Consider the following 20,873-nt stretch of genomic DNA (forward strand, 5'->3'; position numbering starts at 1 on the left):
ATTTACGAATCTTATCTGCTAACTAAATCTTACCTTTTTCAGGTACTGTTCACAAATATTTGTGTAAAATTTCTGTTATAAGTGTGATAAAATGTCAACTACACTTTACTTATGGTCAATTTGAAAAATGTTTGAACGCAAAGAAAATAAGCCTAGCTAGGATTTGGTCATACATTAATAGTTGAATATAAATATATGATTATGAGTGTACATAGGCTTTTTACAAGATAACAAAGATGCACAATCACATGATATAATTAATCCCTTAAGTTATTAAATCTTATCATTTCAAAGAAATCACATAAGTATCAAAAAGCATTTCCATAAAAATAAGAAAGAACAATTTCTTACTGGGTCACTCATAGTTTTGTTATTTAGCAATGTCATTTGAGTGACTGCTTAAGTAAATGAATATAGCGTATAGTAAATACTTATAGCTAATGTGCATGCTAGAAAATATACATTTCAAAAGATGTACTTTCTGAAATAAAATTAAACTTTTCAGGATGGGCATTAGAAAACTGAATTCTTAATAGTATACTATTATAGTATAAATATAAGTATTACCTAAAAAATTAGGCAATATTAACACAATTTAAGTAGAAAGAAATACATCATATCCTGCCGTTCAATCAGAAGTGTACTGATCAAATTCTGACTTTTACACCCCAGTTTAGCCATGTAATTCTTCCACAGGCATGTGGAACTCCAGATCTTGGCAGCAATAAGAAAAATCTCTTGGCTGGTTATATTTGTTAAATGTCATCTCCTAGATATTTGTGTTTACCTATTCTCTGCTTAACGACGCTGACAAAATTTTATATACAGACGTAGATTTCAATAAAAAAGTCCTCAGTGTCAGAAATCCAGCTTGCCTCAAGGTAGTCCTAATAGACATATCTGCCATAGACTAACAGACCTTTCTCCTGGGAGTCTGTGCAGCCTGAATATTAACTGACGGAGGCACAATCTCCTATGTATGTCTTGGTGTTAAAGGGCTAAAAGCTAGTTACATTTTTTACATCATATTTAAAAATTAATACCATTTTCCCATTTAACTTCTTTTTTTAGAAAACAAGAGACCTAATGGAAAATCCCCCCAAAACATTATATTTACAAATAGTGTGGTTATAACTAACATGGCCTAACTGAAATAGGCAAATTACATACATTAAACTTACAGCATACTTATCCTAACAAAACGCTGAGACCGTGTGCTGTCACAATGACCGCTGATGACTGTGATGTGCCTCACAATCTGTAGGAATTGTGATAGGAAGCTGACTCGCTGTTCTAGAGGTCACTGACAGACCCTGATGAGGCTGCAGCAAGGGGCAGTCTCTGTAGGGAACCTGGTTATATACGAGCATGCATGAGTTACATGGTTAAGAATCTGAATCATTTAGAGTATCAAACAAAATTCCAAAGCTAAGTACCAGTGTAATATGTTGGATGACTCCACTGGCTTAGACAAAAAGTACACACAATAGACACACACAATACACATCTGGTTAAATGTAAAATTAACTATTGCTAAAGTATTTTCAACTTTTAGGAGGCATCTACTGGCAATGTGTTAATAGCGAGGAAACTAAAACAATAAAATAGCATCTCTTTCCAAATATTTAAGAACATCAAGTAAGTGCCCCTTAGGCTGGGTTGTGGTTCTTACAAGTTTTAGCCTATGAGAACCATATTGGGGACATCAAAGGCACCTCCCTCTCTCCAAAGAGCAATTCACTTCAGATGCTGCCACATAGTCAAATGTTTTTATGGCCACCATGTTTTTTTGTTTGTTGTTTTGTTTCTTCCACTATTTTAGAACATGCCAGATTCTTAGAATTGGAAAGATGAAAACAGTGAGCTCAAATATCCCTGGAAGAGCAGCAAAGTGGAAACCCGATGGTAAAGGACACATACACCTTCTGCCTGAAACCCCACTTCCAGGGGAAGTGTGAGTTAGTAATAAGGACATGGAAGGCACATATTGACTCTGAAAGCTGGTCTGTTGACTCCTCTGATAGTATCATATTAGACAGGATACAACCACCCCCATTCCATTCCTTTGACAGCTTCCCAGAGCACATTCAATCAGAGTCTCTTATATTGAGGACAATACTATATTTGGGTTTAATACTGTGAGGACAGTCATCTAGTTTTCCTATGTCAGGATGATAAATTTCCCTGAAACCAAATAAGGATTCTTACTACATTCTTCGGTTCGATACCATGAATGCAGAAAAATAAAAAAGAGGGTGTGATAAATAATATTTTCCAAAGGTCAGGTGGGGGGAGGTTCCCTAACATTTAAAAGCAGCCAGTTTTTAGCACAGAGCTCTTTAGAAGAACAGTATTAACAATATTCTTTTGCTATGTATCTACTCTTCTTTCTTGCTTAGCTGGGTACATCAGTATTCTGGCATAATGTAAATGCTCAGAATAGAGATGCATGAAAAGTTGATAGAAACTGCAATGTACGATGAATCTCACTTTCACTCCCCCCCCCCCCTTACCACCCCGAGGACTCCCTCCCTCCCCACTTGCTCACCTATCTTCCTCTTCCCACCAGCATGCGTGCTAGGCATGTCAAGACTAATCTCCATCGCTGGCAGCCGGAAACCTATGCCCGCAGGCTGCACCTGAGCTCGACTCCAGGCTCCTCCTGCCCTTGTGCATGGAGTGCTCTCAGCTGTGCACGCTACAAATCTTCGCCATTATGTTGGATTGTTTGGCAGCTTTTTTTTTAAAAAAAAAACAACTGTATTATTTTTTTTCTTTTTAAAAACACCCATTATTTCCTGACTGCCTCAGAGACACCAAGAATAGAATCCTTGACACATGAAATTCTGGAACCTCACCACTCACCAAGACTGTGGTTCCTGATCCAAGGAGTGTCGACCGAGAATCAGCACAGTCTCCTGAGAGTGTCCAGGCCTGGCTGCTAAGTTCCCTGCTCTGATCAGTGTGTCGAGCTCACAGTGTTCCAGAGTGCTGAAGCACAGAAATCAGGGAGGGGAGGTGGAAGGAAAATCACTGGAGCCTCTTACGATCTAACTTCCACTAACTGAGAGGAAATGTCTTATAAATAAACAACAGCAACAGAAACAAAAAAAAAAGAAACTATCCCGTCCTGCCAGAGGAATGTACATTATTGTCTCCCAACGGAAAACTTGACACCACACCAAAATGCAGCCATGTCTCCTCAAACTACCTCCCTCAAAACAGAAAGAAAAAAAGAGAATCAAGGAGAAAACAAGAACAACAACAAAAAGAAAGATCTTTCATCCTCGTGAATTCTATTGGGAAGTTCATGTGCATTCCCAGTAGACAAACTAAACTAAGCAGTTTCAGCAGTGTCACTGTTCAAGGATTTCTTGCGGAGGCTGCTTATTAGCAAAATTTCATTTCTGCCCAGATTATTGTTGTACCATCCGGACATTTTCAGAAGGGAAGTTCAGAAAAGGGGGGTTGACTGTGGAGGAGAGGAAGAAGAGAGGACAAAGGAACCCTCCTGGTGAACCGAGTGCCCTAGCCACAGCCAGGAGAGAGCCGGCCCCACCCTGCACCCGACCACTGCTTGTTGAGGACTGGGTGATGCGGTGTGTGGAATCTACTTACTCTTTCTGCTCGGGAGGCTGAGGTTCCCACATTTCCAGCTCATGCTGGACTGTACCGTAAGCAACAAGTGAAATGAGTTCAGTGATCTCATTCTAGTCCTTCGACTCCTGTCCACATCGCTAAGCGACTGCACAGCTTGGCACAGGCCAGGATGAGTCAGCAGTCTCTGGTCATGAGAGGCCAGGCCTGGAATAGCAGGGGGGGTTTAGGTCAGGAGCAAAACGAAGCAGAGAGGCAGCCTAGATGGCAGGGCTTAGCTCTGCAATACACGGAGATACTGCAGGTCAAAATGAAAGAGCCTCATCAGTTCTGCAGTGAAGAATGTACGATGGTGGAAAGAAGGAGCAGCAAGGAAAAAATAAATGTAAAACAGCTGCCCACCAAATATAGCAAGAACAAATCGGAGTACCACAGTCAGAAAAGAGGGCACAGGTAGAGCCCTGGAGGGGAAAAGATGCTCGTTAAGATTTCTGGAATGCCTTTTCTTCCATGTGTTCCTTTACTTGATTTGAGAAACCATGTCGTTACCTATATACTGTCCTGGTATTTTGGTATTGCTTTCCTGATTCGGTAAGTAGCAAACCAAACAAATAAAAGCAAAGCACTGCAGTTCAGTAGCAAAAAGAAGCCTCGTGCTGCATAAAATAAGTAGGAGCCCAATATATCAAAGGTGCATTTGGGTCAATAGAATCCTTCAATAGTCTGCAAAATACTGATCACAGGTGGTTCAAGAGAAGTACACCTTAAATCAAGCGTGGGTGGGGGTAGAGAAGAACAGAGAGAAAAGAAAGGCATACGCTCAATGATGAGACACTAGGGAATTATGCCGTGACCACTATTTCAGCTCACGGGGGTCAGCATAGGCCTCAAACAGGAAGGGACACTTCTCACCACTAGGAGTTTACAACACCTCTCCTGAACAGTGGTACACATACAGCAAGATGAGAAGTTAAGCAAAATAATCAGAGGGAAAAACCAAGTTCAACATAAAAAATAAATCAATAACAGATATTTTGGGAGGAGGCAAACTGCCTCATAAGCCAACTTATAAAGAAAAATCTTAGTATCTGAAACAAACTAAAGGAACGAAATCTAGATAAGAGAACTGAAGTGGAGACTGAGAATTAGCAGCAAATAGCAGTGATGGTCCCAATCTAAGGGAAAAATCCATCTCAAGTCAAATGGTGTGTAGCAAGAACAGCATTGCAAAGAGAACACATAAGATCAACAGAGTTGGGAAACACCAGTAAAAGATTTCTTTGAAGAATAATAAGAACCCACCATATATTCTTAATTATCATCCCTTAGAGATGCATAGATGTGTATGGTAGGTATCTAAGAAAATGTGGAGTTTCATTTAACCTCAGTCCAGGGAGTATTAAATCATCTCGACATATCTTAAATAAATGCTTCACTTTGGGTGAATTAATGTTCTAGCCTCAGTTTCCTTCTCTTTGAAATGGAGTATTATCATACTCATTGAATTATTTATTATAAGGACTGAATCAATGTTTGGCAAATGTCTGGTCCTTAATCATAGCAATCTGTCACATGGTGAACACTCAATATATTGTTGTTACTTTTATTTGACTATCATATCATCCTCATAAGTGCCCAGTGAAAGAATCATGTCCAGTGTTATTCCAAGTGATTGAGTGGAACCAATATAAAGATCTTAGTAAAATATGTTGAGTAACGCAGAGAATGTTGCTTTAAAAAAGCTTATTTCTGTCTGGGGTATTAAACATACTTGAACACATAGGGTGTTGAAAATCTATTTTGTTAAAATCTTGATTTGGGGTATCTATGTTGTCAAAGCAGCTTGGAGTTTAAGAGGGTCCTATAATGAGAGGCCCCCAAAAGAAAAGGAATGTTTAGAATATTCTCCTATTGGCCTTGACCACATGATGAGGGCTTTTTACCAAAGGGGAAAACTTAGTCCAGTTGATCATCCCAGCCTAATTGATTAATTGTGGGTCTGACCATCTGGTTGATGAATGCTGACACCCGACAGTGATTACTGTGTAACACAAATCCGGATGTGCTCTCCCCGATGCTTCTCACAATAATGGCAACTCTGAACTTAAGGTTAGTTTATTCAGGCCTCTCAGCTCAATCTGTTCATGCAACAGTGGTTGTAGCAGGGAATATTTTACTAGATCTGGTCAAGCATTATCTTCTCTTATTTCAGTTACACCTCTCTTTTCCAGCTCCACACCTACCCTCTCCCAAGCCTTCTCTTGTATACAATCACTTTTCATGCAAAGTGTTCCATCTGTAGTTTCATCATACTGCCTGATTCTCTCATTTCCGGTTGCTCTATTCAGAAAAATATTTGACTGGTCTAAAAGACCTGTATTGCACTTTCACAAAGACTCCTACTGAGACATTTTTATTGTATCTCCTTTGCTATTGGTTTACTTCAAATTACTCTGTGCTTCTAAATAAAGAAAATTATTTTACCTCATTCATGAGCCTGATTAAAAGGCCCACACACATATGGCCCAAGTTCTTCATGAGGTTCACAGAATACAAGGGTTAATAGAAGATAATTCTTACATCTTAAACGTGCATCTGATCCTCCGTTATCAGTTTCTCATGGAGAAGCTTGTCTCCACAAGTACTCGGGAGCACCTTGCACTGCTAGGGAAGGTCAAATTCATGTAAGTAACAGGGATCAATAGCAATGCCATCCACAAATAAGCTACACTCAGAGGTAACCTGTACATGGGAGAATTCTTTAAGCAAAGCAAATCTGAATGCGTAAATATAAACCCTGAGGAATTACAACCAAAATGTTTTATTATTTTGGGGGAAGGTACGGGGGAGTAAACTGACACAAAACATCTTGCACAAGCTCGGCCAATGAGTCATAATGAAGGACCATCTATTCCCCCTCTTCTTTTCCCAGCCTGACTGCCATCTCAAAATTCATCATTTTTGTTGCTCCCCATCTATGCTGAGTTCTTCCATGTTCCAAGCTGGGGCAGTGTTAATTTTCAGTAGAGAATGGCAATAGCATGCTGAACTACAGAGTTCCAGACTGGGAGTTGGGAAATGTTTTTGGCCCCACTGTCAGTAAACAACTATGTGTCTAGGGCAAGTCAAGTCCCTTAACTCTCCCTGTCTCAGTCTCTTCATTGAAAAATGATGGGGTAGGACTGCATGAACTCCACAGTCTCTGCCAACACTAAGATTCTATGGTTCTATAGCTCATTTCCTTTTTCTCTCTGGCATCAACTGCTCAACAATTCTGCTTAGAGTTACATCTCTGCTCTCAGTTCCTGATGAAAACATATTTCCTCCATTTACTATCCTGTATTAAGTATTTGTAACCTCTCTTTCTTTTTTTGATGCTAGATATTGTGAGTCATAAATATGAATGTATTCAGATAGATGCTTTAAATTTGAAGGTGTTTAAGGAGAATAGCATTCCCATGTAGAACATTTAGTGCAGCTCGGCATGGAGGAAGCCAGCCATCCAAAAGTGGAGCAAAGGGGCCAATTCACAAATGAGAGGAAGCCTTTCATAATAAGAGTCTCCAGACTCTTCAATTTAGATAAAGCTAAATGCTACCAAATTCCAACTACTTTTCTAATCAATTCCAGACACCATCACAGACACTTAGGACTACAAATTTGAGGGCCAGCATTGGCAGTGATGCAGTTCTTATTTCACCTCCACCATGTATTGCCAAGTAGGATTTAGGATGGCATAGTAATAAGAGCCAAGAGGACAATCTGTCATTTATTTTCCTCCACACTTTTTGAAATTTCCCATTTGAGCTCTGTTTCTCAGTTTTAATTTGGTAACTGCCATTTTTCAGCATTTTTTTTAACAGGTTACTAATAATTTCTGATACAGGATCTCATATTTCATTTTGTACTGCTAGAACTGCTGTTAATATTTTATCTGCCTTCAATTCAGCTCTGAATAAAGGCTGCTGGGTTTTTGATACACTGTTAACACTTTGGTTCTGGGAACTTGATCACCATGTTCACCCAGTTTATCTGTATCTTGCTGGTAAAAGTAACAGAGTACCTGTTTCAGACATATTTCAGGGTGTGCTATACATCCTAGGAATAATTCAGGGGTTCTTGTCTTGGACCTTTAATGGAAACCCAAACCAAACAATAACTCTGTGCTTGTTTGCCCAGGCTGCTTGCTATTTATTTACTTCAGTGGTAGTATTCCGGGAGCAGAATGCAGTAGTAAAGATCAGGACTCACAGGCAGATCTAGGTTCAAATTCTAGCTCTGAAGCTTACATGTATCACCTTAGGACAGTTCCTTAACCTTCTGAGTCTCTGTTTTCCAGTTTGTAAAATAGAAATAATAAGATATTCACCTCTATCGCTATAAGGATTCAATAAACCAATGTAAAGTGCTGAGGACTTTTCGAATTCTCAATAAATAATGGTATCATTATTACCCTGGCTTTAATAATCTACAAATTTGCATAAAAGTATTATTATTTTGCAACATATTTTCAAGACCAACAAATCACTTTTAAGTCTAGACTTTTGTTGTTTGCTTTATTAAAGTTAAAATTCTAAAAAACTCTTGGTGAAATTAGGTTAAAGATTTAAAAATGTTTTTTTAAAATCATATGTACAGTTAAAAACAGTATATAGCATCATATTATTTTACCTTTGATCAGCATTAAATTCTCACAAGTTTTTGTTAAATCTAACAGGTAGGCCTAGATATAGCACATGGCATGTAAATCCAGTAGCCATGGCCATCATCACAGCTGCCTGGCCCATGCAGGTTCGCATTAGATTCCGACAGACGGTAATGAAAAAACGGAGCCAAGAACTGGTGGGCCATCATCATTATCCTAGCTTGCATCCTGCAGGCAAGTAAAAACACACACTGGGCTCCAAAACCCACTCATTCAGTGCTCACAAAGCTACTGACTTATCCGAGTTTCCTAGAATAAAAGGTTTCTAGCTTACTAGCCTTATTTACCTCTGTTCCCCATCTCCTTCTCTCTAAATAAACTGGCTTCTCCCTCAGCACTCTGCCATCTTGGCTGCTTCTCCTGGTCTCCTCCACGTGGCCTCTTTCTGTTCTCTCCTCTAATGCTAATCTCAGGAACCGAGAGACAGCAAGCTCCCGGTCTGCCTTACTTTATAGTATAGAAATCAAAACCTTTAATCCAATATACAAACAAGGAAGTCTCTGATACAAAGTCACGTATCTGAGGCATAATGGGATTCCTCATGAGAGTGCACCACCCCACATCAAAAAGGGTGGGAAAGGCTCAGTCCTTTTAGGACTTGGTTTTACCAAGCTCCAGGCTACAACGACCCTGCCTGCCCACAGCCCGCTCCCAACACACATTAATATAATCAGGCCCATCCCAAGCAAGAAGGGCAACTAACATTATCACCTGGGCGATGTGCTTCCACGTAGGCAGCACCATATTTAATAAAGTGAGCATAATATATTTTATCTGCCCAACAATATAGCACATGGCACCAATGCTAACCCATTCCATAAAGAGATGGCTTATCATATTTACTTTCCCCTACTTCCAAAGAATGTAGATTATTTTAATATTCTTTGGTTATGTATCAGTTAGGACCCATCAGGAGAGAGAAACCACAGCGATTTCAATAGGAAAATTTGACATAAAGATTATTAACTATAATGAGATTAGAGTAATGAGGGAATCGCTAGTAAGAAGTAAAAGGAATTCAAAATTATATAAGAAAAAGAAAATATAAGGATCTTAACTATTGTTGGGGCTAAGATAAGTGTCCATCCCTGGACTGGGATTTAGACCTTGATGGACTAAGCACACCACCGAGTGAATGAACGGCAGAGGAATTGCTGGGAAGCTCTCAAAAGAACTTGCTGGAAAGCAGTACTCCAGGGTGCCAGCGAGGCGCCTTATCTGAAGCATGTTACCACTCGAACCAGCCAACGTGTATGCGCGCACATGTGTGTGCGTGCACACATGCATGTGTGGTGGGTGCTGGGGGAAGCTGCTGGCCACCAGGCCCCCGAGAAACCACACACACTGCAGGAGCCTAAAAGAGGAGTACACAGGGACAAGGAAAGAAGGACCTCTTCCTCCTATCATGTCACTCTGAACCCTCTAGTGGCAAGGCACACTCATATGGTGGGGAAAGGAAAAGTATTTAAAGGACCCAGATATACTTTTGTAGAGTAGGCAAAGAAGGGTAACTGTGCTGAGAGGCAGTACATTGATTATTTGCACAGTTATTATTTGCTCACATACTTTATGAAATAATTCACTTTGGAGATTACAATCCAGTGTTCTCAATTTACTATACTACTGTTCACCTTGCTAATAAATTGGCTCTCTGCTTGGCTGAATAAATACCAGCAGAATTAAGGAAAATAAGGTGTTATTAAATAAAAGTAGTAATACTAGTATTCATACAATATTTCCCCCAAATACTGCCCACATGTTTAAATTGTTTACAATTGACAGATTAAGAAAAAGTTGTACAGAAATACTATACTATTAACCTAAATTTATGCATCCATGATCTCAATCCAGAATTTCAACTAAGTGGAGAGTCACTGCAAACAACCTACAGCTTCAAGAGTGGTACAAACTGCCCCAATGATCATTTTATTTTCTCTCCTTTTCTTTTTATTGACTGTTGAGCCCATATTTGGCATTCCATGACTGTTAACTATAGGTTGCTATTCTTCAGGAAAATGTATAATATGTTTGTAGGGAATTTTTCCTGTATTATCAAGCAAAGCAAGCCTCGTGGGTTGTCTAACAATCATAATGTAGGCATCGCCGCCCGCTGCTGATGGTTGACTTTATGATTTTCTTTTGTTTGTGCTGTGTTGAGGACAGAGGATAAACCTCATGACCCTACGTTCATTTGATCTCCGCCTCCCCAACAAACATATGCACACTCCTCTCCCCTGAAATTTCTGAGTCCAAAAGGAGGTGATGACAAAGGAGAGTCCCAAGTCCATGTGCATCAGGCAGGCAAGCCTGTTTTATTTCAGTGTGCCCTTCTGTTCAGTTGGCTTTTCTGCTCTGACCCACTGTACTTACCCTGCCGGCTGCTCTTACTAGCAACATGCCTTTTTAATCAGCCTTCCTGGGGTCTGCATTTGATTACAGCATTTGTGTTCTATTTTGATTCTTTTGTACTGTGCCCTGTGGTGTTAGCTTGAAAGGTGTTATTTATAAAATGAAATTCTATTGTATTGCCACTAGGATACAAAAGAGGACATATAATATTAATGCAGAATGTATTTAATAATATCTTAAATCTATTAGAACAATTTCTTCATGAGAACACAGAATGGGAGTGAGGCAAGTGGGTTGGTAACCAGGTAATATGATCTAAGAATCACCTGAACTTTGCTTCACTAGTACTAGTGAAAGCTGGCACAAGAATCATTCTCTTAACGCCAGGGGTTCCAGTACGAGACCACCTTTCCTCAGCCAGACCAGTGTAGCGTGCACCTGTTTAAACATTCAGCTGTGAACGCCAAACATTTTCCTAGGCCTCAGGTGCAAATTTTTTGACTATGGAAACCATGAGGTGAAACATAGATATGACATTATGACTTTTTTTTACTGCCTAGGAAGATTCAGATAAAGAAGGAAATATAATCACCTGTTTCCAAGGAGTTACTTACAAGATTTATAAACAAACAAATAAATATATTTCTCATGTTCCTGACTCCTCTCAAAAGCAGGCGAGGGAAATTCTAATGATACCAAAACTGAGGTAGAGTGTCCATGATAGCATGTTTAGAATTATGTTCTCACCTAGCAAAAGTGCAGATTTCTTTATGGTAAATGTTCATGGATTACATTATGGAGGAGTCCCTAACTTTTCTTCACTTCTAATCTTAATGCAAACCAAAAACTGTAACCTTATATCACTGTACCACAGCTTGCATATCACATCTGTTGTTGTACCCATTCCATGCTTCCCTAAACCTTTTTGTTTCTCCTGTTGATACATCTGAAATCATCAATATCTAAGCTGCTGTTTGGACAGTGAGTAAGGAAGGACCAGTGTGGGATGTGGTTTACCACTCAGGCTCCATAGAACTTGCTAAAAGAAACTGTCACACATGAAGGAAACTGAAGTGAGAATTCCTAGATTTTCAACTATGCTTACTCATTGGCTCCAGGAAATTCAGGGTCCAGTAATCTAATTACTAAAATGGAAATATATTTATCTTTTCTATATGCATTGAGCTTCTTTAGGGATGTATGAGATTATGGTGTTGGAATGCTCTAAATTTTTTGCAATCTAGATGGGCTACAAAAGCACATTATTAAAACAATAGTTCAGACCCCTTTTTTGTTTCTCCAAATCCAGATATGAGAAACATGAATGAAAGAATGAATTTCTGCAAAATGAATCATATGCCCTCATTCATAAGTGACATCCCAAACAGAAGGAGCAAAGATGTGTTGAGAAATACACATCTCAATCTTAAATGCATCAAATGATAAGTTATTTGAATAAAAAAGATAACATTATTCATCCCTGTATCCATCCAGGTCCTACCATATTGGTTTGTCTTATATAACTATTTCATTAGTATTTATTGAACTGAAAAATGAAATCATACAACTTTAGAGCTGAAATTAGCTAGAGACCATGTAAGTACAGTTACCTCATTTTGCAGATTATAAAACTGATGCCCAGATAAATTGAATTACTTATCCAAATGCAATATTAATAATGCTACAAGTCTTTAGAGGAGATGTTAAAGATCTGCCACTGAAAATATATTACTCTATCAATTAAAACAAAATCAATGTTCTTTTTTTCAAAATAAGGAGTACTCTTCAGTTCAAATACTCTGATGTATTCTAATCTAACCAGGGAGGCTGAAGCTTAAAATTACAAGAAAATCTCATTAGATGTCCATAGACCATAAGTGTGCTAGAAATGCCAGTTACTAAGGTTGTATATTTTAATACTGTGTCTATCCCCCAGTATACTGGCATATTTTTCAGATCATAAAAATAAAAAAGTATTATCAGATCCTTGAAATTAAATGAGACTCATGGAGGTACAATTCAAAAATAAAATTATGTTCATTTATTTTTAAGCTATATTGTAGATTGTAAAACAAATTTAAATGCTAGGATTCAGTAAACAAAATAGGACAAGACACTTTATCCTTTGTGAACTACAAAATAAGCAGGCTGATAGTGAGTTAGGCGATTTCCCTTTAGTTTAAGTTACTTGTGTGGTATTTGCAGAAAAAAGTCTGACTCTTGGTTAAGTTGTCTCGTTAAATCAGCACCATGACAGTAAAAGTAAGTCAAACTATCCTTCAGATTGACTTGGATTTCTTTCTGAACTGTATTATTATTTTTTTCCTTTCCTTTATCTTAAACCAGTCAAGATATTTAAATTCTTGATTAGAATGTAAATTATTTGTAGTCAGGGTTATTTTAATAATCTCCTAAAAACTGCAGCACAGTGACTGGCATAAAACAGAAACTGAATAAATGTTAAAATTTCAATTACTGTAAAGTAGGAATCTAGAAATCTCCAGTGAACTATTCTTCATTTTCCCAAAGTTCCTTTCATACTGGAAAGTTACGGTAGAACAGAACTGGGAGAAAAGGGGAGCAAGTGATAACAACAGACTAAATACTTCTAACAGTAGGAAGGCCTATTGGAGACTATTGTTTGTACATTTCCAAAATTTGATTCCAAAAACATAATCAGGATTTCACAGATCAAGCTCATAGCCCTAACTCGGTATGCCAGCTTCCCTTTCTCGTTCTTCCTTGCTTAGGCACCCCAAGTTCCAGCACTTCCCAGCAAGGGATCTGGAGTGTATTCACACTATATTAATATTTTCCTTCATCCTGGTATTGCCAGGGGAGTCCTAAATTTAAAATTTTCTGTCTATGATCTCCATAATCTGTTAAATTATGTCTGGACTTCTAGAATATTATGCATTAATTTACTATGATTCAATAAGCATCTACTATGTGTAAGATGATAGGGAAAAAAAATAGGAATAAATTTTACTTCCTGCTTTCAAAGAATTAGGAAATTCATTCACAATGTAATCACTACTTTACATACATAGTATATCTGTTCCTTTTAAGCTTCTGTTCTTTTATAGTGGCCTACCATTATTCTTTAACGGATCTAATTGCTTTAGTTATCTTGCAGTCCAGCTTATGTCCTACCTTTGCTTAAATCATCTTTTAGTTTCTGTAGTGCACATTAACTTTACTTTCTTTTCCTTTGACTAGTATAACTGGAATCGACACTATTGCCCACACAGTCTCCATTCCCCCAATTCTTCCTAGCTACATATCCCTATTTTCAGAGTGGCAATGTGCTTAGTGCTCGATCATGAGTTACTATATTTCTAAGCCAATTATGACAAATCTGTTCCCTGATTTCCTCGCCTCCCTAGCAACCAAAAATGGCCTTGGGACCCAGTTCTAGTCAATAAAATCCATGTGGCAATCTGTTGGAGAGGCTGGCTTCTGAGAAAATTTTCTTCTTTCTTGAAAAAGGTTGAGGTAAAAGGTGATCCTCTTCTTTCTCCCTTCTTCCCTCTTTGAACATGGACACAATGCTAGGTGTTGCAGCAGTTATTTTGTGAGCATAAAGCTAGAAGCATGCCCAAAAAAAAAAAAAAAAGCAAACAATCCCAGAAATACCGGCCCTGGTTTAATCACACGCCAGTAACTCCTTACCTCTGCACTTCTTCTTCTTCTTTTTACAAATTTATTTATTGATTTCAGACAGAGAGGGAGGGAGAGAGAAAGAGAAACAGAAGCATCATGCTGTTCCTGTTTGAAACAGAAGCATCATGCTGTTCCTGGTTGTGGGTTCGACCAGGGATCGAACCCACAACCTTTGCATATTGGGACGATGCTCTAGCCAGGGCAAGAACTTCTTGTTAACATGAAAAACACAAACCCTTGTTTGCTTAAGCCACTCGTCAGGATTTCTGCTACTGAACACATTTCTAAACAAGAAATAACTTTCATAATTTGAATTATCCAAACTGTTCTTCCTAACTGGATGGCAAACATTGGTCACATTTTTGGCATTTAATAAATATTCATTTACTTCATTTCTGTATTATATAAACTTGACAGTCAATATATGTAATGAATTTCTCACTCTGAAAGCAAGAGGGAAATTTGTATTAAACTAAGGAAAGAGGGTTAAATTAGGTCAAAAAAGAAACATTTGAGTCTATAATAAGTTCTATGAGAAGAATTTATTACCTGGCTCAATTATTAATATAATAAAAGCAAACTTTTAAGTTTTCCAAAATTAGTAGAAATATAAAGCCCTAAAGGGATACACATTTGAAAGAAGAGGTGATATAACCAAGATTTTAAAATTAAATATAAAGAAGACTATGCAATGCAATTTCACCTCTATTTAAACTAAGTGAGGACCAGCACTTGTTAAATATCACTAGAAACAAGACATTTTCTCTGGCCCTAAGGAAGCATGACTGTGACTCACTTACATGCTCCAGACTCCTTAGCATGCTAATTAGCTTCCAAAATCTTTCACCTGAGGTTTGAACCCATGAGTGAGGAAACTATTATACCATTTGCTTTTGGAGAAAAGACTACATAGGTTGGGACAGAAGCTATTTTCAAGGCTTCCAAATATCACAAGTCCAAGCACTGGGGAACTGCTGAGGTGAGAAATAAGCAGCTTTGGGTCGTTTTAGGTTAGTGACCTTAAATATAAGGTGTGATTTAATCATAAGCCAGAGTAATCATGGCAGGAAGTGAGGAAAAAGACTCAGAGCTGCCTGGAGTTTGGGAGGACTTTGGTGGCAGCGTTCAGCCTGAGCTAAAGCTGCAGGATTCTCTCCGAGGCTCCACAAACAAAGGGCCGCATTATGTAATTCATCTTGCATCTTGTATTCCTTTGTGAACTATTCCACAACAAAGTTTCATTAGTTTCTCCATAGACAATTTACCACTTCCAGGCTGCAACTTGTTCAGAAGGGAAACTTTCTATCTCAAAAAAAAGTTTAAATTGCAAGAAAACTTTTTTTTTTCCCTCAGAAACCAAACCAAATTAATTTGAACTTTATACTCACTGGGAAAATACTTCTTAAGTTAAGTAGACAAAAGTAATCTCATAGGAAGAATTTCCAAATAATTCGGGAACAGTTAGCAATAATTTTAAACCCTCCCTTAGCCTATCTATGTTCTGGTAGTGCTAGTCTATTAAATGTGTAACTCATAGAGGGTCACTTTTCAATACAATATTTTATATGTGAAATTGAAAGACAGCGTGTTACATGGATGGCACATAGTAATGCATCCTCAAAAACAGTATCTTTTTTCAAAATAAAATGTATATTTGTGCTTGTTATGAGGATACTCTTAGATTAAATCAAGTTCTATGCTATCAGGTTTAGCTTTGGTGTATAACAATCTATTTTTTAGCAGTTTAATTATTTATATCAATCACTACCTTACCAGCCTTCCATTACGTAATATTATTTTGATCAGCTCTAAAAATTATTAAAGTGCTGAGAAGATTTTTCCCTTTGACATTCAAATGCAGAGTTAATATTTGTCACTTAAACCAACCCCTATGAAAGTGACCAAGGTTTACTGGGGAATACTGCAGAGGATATGTCTTTGGTCTGAGAATCTAGGTTGTGTGTAGTCAAAGTTTAGCTGGGAGCCCCCCACGACCAGATGGTCTGAGTACTGGGGGTGTGAATCTCAGCAGGTGGCACTGTTGCTTCTGCCTTGGCTCTCACTAAATGCCCCAACACTCCGTCATGTCATCCCTTGGGCAAAGCAGGAGGCTGAAACCTTCAATAGTGCTCATTGTGCTTAAGACCCAACTTCATGGGGACTGTGGGATCAAGCCTGGGTTTTTTTCTTTTTTTTGTTCAAAACTCACCACCTTCAGACTCAGAATAAAGTTTCATAAGTTGGGTGACCATATCTCCCAGTTTACTCAGGACATTTCCAGTTCAGTTCCAGTTCCAATCAAAGACTCACAAATTAAACAGTGGCCACTTTCACTCTCAAAAGGGCCCCAGTTTGGTTGATAAATTATAGGATTACCCTCTATATAAGCTAAAAAATGTTATATCGTCATTTACAGTGATAATTATTCTTTTCAGGACACATTAAAATAGTTAATGTTGGTCAACATCAGTGAAAAGAAAGAGATAAACTAAAACATTATTACTTGAATCCCAATGTTTCAATCATATCTTTCCATCTCATTATAAAATGGTAATTTTGGAAAATTATATTTCAATGAATTATTTAGGATTACTAATTTTAAGCAGAACTCTTTTTTAAAGCCCTATTTCATATATGAAAGCATATCTGTCCTTAAAATTTGTTGTAATGAAAAAAGCACAAGATCTGAAATAAAATTCTTGAATCTTGGATTTGAATATCAATTCAACTATTTGCTCAGTTGGCAAATTCAGGTAATTTCTGTGAACATTATTATTATTAACCCATTCTAAAATGTCTTTAGGACATTTTAAAAACTAGACATTAAAGAGCTATATATACTGTAAAAAGCTAACAAAATTTCAACATAGTTTCTATATTTCTTTTGATGATAAAGATAGATATTTCCTTTTTCAATTCCTGGACACTTTAAATGGACTACAGAAAAATTGCCACAATAGCTAAGAATAAGCCACACATGTTGGAGCATGGTCCTTTCACTAGACCCTCCTCTGACGTAGCTCCACGACACTTCTAGGTGACACTTGTGTGTGGACATTTATGGCCCACAAAAATGCAGGGAGGAAAGGTTATGGACCTTGTGCACTGGAGCCAGAAAATGAAAGGCTGAAGTTTAAAGTATACAGCTTCAGTCAATAGTTTTGTTCGTGGTTTCATGAGTTTATGATATAATTTTTCCTCAAAAGGGAAGGTACGCTTAAGAATAGAGGAATTGGAGGAGAAAGGTTGGCTGACGGAGCAGAAAGATTTTTTTATTTGTCATATTTTTCAATGAGTTCCTGGATCTGTATGGATATACTCCTTTTTCTTTTTCTTTTTTTTTTTTCCATTTTTTTTTCATTTTTCTGAAGCTGGAAACAGGGAGAGACAGTCAGACAGACTCCCACATGCGCCCGACCAGGATCCACCCGGCACGCCCACCAGGGGGCGATGCTCTGCCCATCCTGGGCGTCGCCATGTTGCGACCAGAGCCACTCTAGCGCCTGAGGCAGAGGCCACAGAGCCATCCCCAGCGCCCGGGCCATCTTTGCTCCAATGGAGCCTTGGCTGCGGGAGGGGAAGAGAGAGACAGAGAGGAAAGCGCGGCGGAGGGGTGGAGAAGCAAATGGGCGCTTCTCCTGTGTGCCCTGGCCGGGAATCGAACCCGGGTCCTCCGCATGCTAGGCCGACGCTCTACCGCTGAGCCAACCGGCCAGGGCGATATACTCCTTTTTCTTGTTCTTGTTGTTCTGTTTCTTCTTTGAAATTCTAAATTCTTTTGCTCAGAAAAAAATCTTGGAACTCAGAATCAATTCTCTCAGCCTACCTGATTATCAAAATTATATGGAACAAGTTTTTATTTTTAATTTATATGAATGTAATAAAATAATTTTTATTTTTTAAAGAAAGTCTCTGACACCTTCCCTCCCTGTTGTTTAAGATATTTCTTTGAAGCTTTTAGTAATTGTAGGAAAAGTTATTATAAATTATCTATCATCCAAATAATTAAACATATTTACTAAATGGAGAGCTAATCCTGTAATATATGGCATTTTTGTCTTTTAAATTGAGTACTCTGAGAATTAGGGCTCTAGTACCTAATTTGAGGCTTTAAGATCTTTAGGTTTGTACAGGGTTCTAGCAAGCAACTCTCTAACTAATGATTTTCTAATTTATTTATTTATTTTAATTTTATTTTTTTCATAGTGAGAGAGACAGAGAGAGGGACAAATAGGGACAGACAGACAGGAAGGGAGAGAGATGAGAACCATCAATTCTTCGTTGCAGCACCATAGTTGTTCATTGATTCCTTTCTTATATGTGCCTTGACCAGCAGCTACAGCTGAGCCAATAACCCCTTGTTAAGGCCAGAGACCTTGGGCTTCAAGACAGCAACTGCAGGGTCATGTCTATGATCCCATGCTCAAGCCAGCGACCCCACTCTCAGGCTGCTGAGCCTGCGCTCAAGACTGATGAGTGAGCCCATGCTCAAGCCGGTGACCTTGGGTTTTCGAACCTGGGTCCTCTGCGTCCCAATCCAACACTCTATCCGCTGCACCACTGCCTGGTAAGGCCTTATTATCTATTTTCAATATATTCTACTTGGAACTGTGATAGGACAAAAAAAAATGAAGTGAATGTCAAGAGACTGCAGAAGGGAAAGGAATGCTAACAGGACTGTACAGGGGTCCTCGGGTTATAACAGTCTCGACATATGATGTTTCGAGTTTATGACACTCATTCCATAAAAACTTAAAATAGTCATCATCACATGGAGAGGAATTGTCTGCTGTGGACCTCATTAGGCTGGAGAAGCAGCTGATTGAAGAGGAAAAGATAGAAACCCCAGAACCCAAGAGATTTATTCCCAAGGGCTTGGCAGAAAGTTTTTCTATGGTGAAGGATGCGCTGGTAAAATTTCAGGCTGAGGACCCCAGCAATGACAGTCAGTAAGGTCTACGGACTGGAAGAGAAGAAGTCATCAACCTTCCAGACTAGCCTGGAACGATTCTTTAAGAAGGTACAAAGGCCTGCAACAAATCCTGTACCCTCTATATCAGCTGATTCTGGAAATGAGACACCCGTAGTACAGGAAGAATCATCTCCAGCATCTTCTGCATGTTCCTTAGACAATCCTGACCCCGTATCTCCAGCACCTTCTGCAGGTTCTCCTGCCTCTCCAGCTTCCTCCTCCCAATAGGTCACTCTCTCCCACCGTGCAATACCCCTTCCAGTGTGCACGCCAACCACAGGAATAAAGGTAAGAATTTTTTTTTTACTCATTTTTTTTGTTACTACAGTACAGTGTATAGTACAGTATATTTATGTCCTTTTCCTGTTTCTATAGCTTAGTTGTGTTTTTGTGGTCTAGATTGTGATTTTACAACTGTGTTAGGATAGGTACCAGTAAGTGACTTAGGCTAGGGTATGTTTTGACTTACACTAAAATTTGGGTTATGTTACCATCGTAGGAACGAAACTGTATCTTAAGCTGAGGACCCCTTGTACTTGGTATTGCTGGGCTGAAAAAGAGCACTCGAATTCTTCCCCCATCCCTTGGAGAGATAAGTATCACTCACATTTCATCTATTAGTTCATTTGTGTTTAGCAAGCCCCTCTTTTAAAATGCAAATCTGCCTTGTGAACCTGTAAACCTCATTCACACCTTATTGTTAATTACTTTGATGTTCTAGAATATGATCAACACTTATCTAATATTGGCAATCTAGGAATGAACAAGTAGCTGTAGGTGGAAAAACAATAATTTTGGTGGAGTGGGGCTGGAGCTGGTAGTGTAGGGGTTTTATTTGTGGGCAATAGAATATACTGATATTTTGCAATTTTGTGTAGGATAGTGGCAATAGCTTAGGTACCACAAAATGAACACTTTTCTGATTACCAATGCCTGGCTGAGATTAGAACAGGTCTGAAAACCTACAAACTTCAAGTTTTAAACATTTAACCATAGCAAGTTAATTTGGAAAGCTTCTAGCTAATTCTCACTATCTCCACAAGTCATCTGCCTTGTACTCTTAAGACTCCTCTGGTTTAACTACCCAGGTTTGAAGCTCAACTAATAAATGAATTTTAAAAAACATGGTTCAGTCCTTTTTTATTGTCTTTGTAGTTCTTTACCTTTTTGGAGATTATGGTATGTAATCCTAGAACATACTGTTAAGAAGTTTCAAAAGAATATAAGGTAGTATATTAATTCTACATCTGTTTTAGTAGGTGCCACTTAATCTGATATCAAAAGGTTGGAAAATTTAAATTAGACTTCAGTTGACTTAAGCTACAAATCTTAGCTGACCAGAAATTCAAGGAAAAATATTTTATGATATCTTATAACATTATTAATCACCTCTCCTTTTATATGAAAACTAAATATGCTAAAATCTTCACTATTAAGAAAAGAGGTCATCTTTCCTGCCAAAATGGCTAATTTTAGTTTGTATGTGGTTGGATACATTTGTAAACTATTACATAAAAACATATGGTTGGAACATGCTACTTCCTTCATGAGTGTTCCTCTTTTGAGTCTGCAAAATTTTCCTCAGTT

The 20,873-nt window shown here is 38.3% G+C and overlaps 1 protein-coding gene across 14 annotated transcripts in view; it reads right to left on the reverse strand.

Annotated features, from left to right (window-relative positions):
- The window catches only part of ZBTB20 (zinc finger and BTB domain containing 20), an 895,053-nt gene that overhangs the window by 325,206 nt on the left and 548,974 nt on the right, over window positions 1–20,873 (reverse strand). The window contains exon 1 of one of the 14 annotated variants that reach the window (XM_066347060.1): window positions 3,619–3,716. The exons of 12 other annotated variants lie outside the window; for them this stretch is intronic. The gene's annotated coding sequence lies outside the window, so the exon portion shown is untranslated. Of the gene's footprint in view, window positions 1–2,865; window positions 2,969–3,618; window positions 3,717–20,873 lie in introns of those variants that run through there. One more of the 14 variants, XM_066347055.1, reaches the window with a different exon arrangement.

The sequence above is a fragment of the Saccopteryx leptura genome, chromosome 8 (assembly GCF_036850995.1).
Source record: "Saccopteryx leptura isolate mSacLep1 chromosome 8, mSacLep1_pri_phased_curated, whole genome shotgun sequence".
In the NCBI taxonomy this organism is placed as follows: domain Eukaryota; kingdom Metazoa; phylum Chordata; class Mammalia; order Chiroptera; family Emballonuridae; genus Saccopteryx; species Saccopteryx leptura.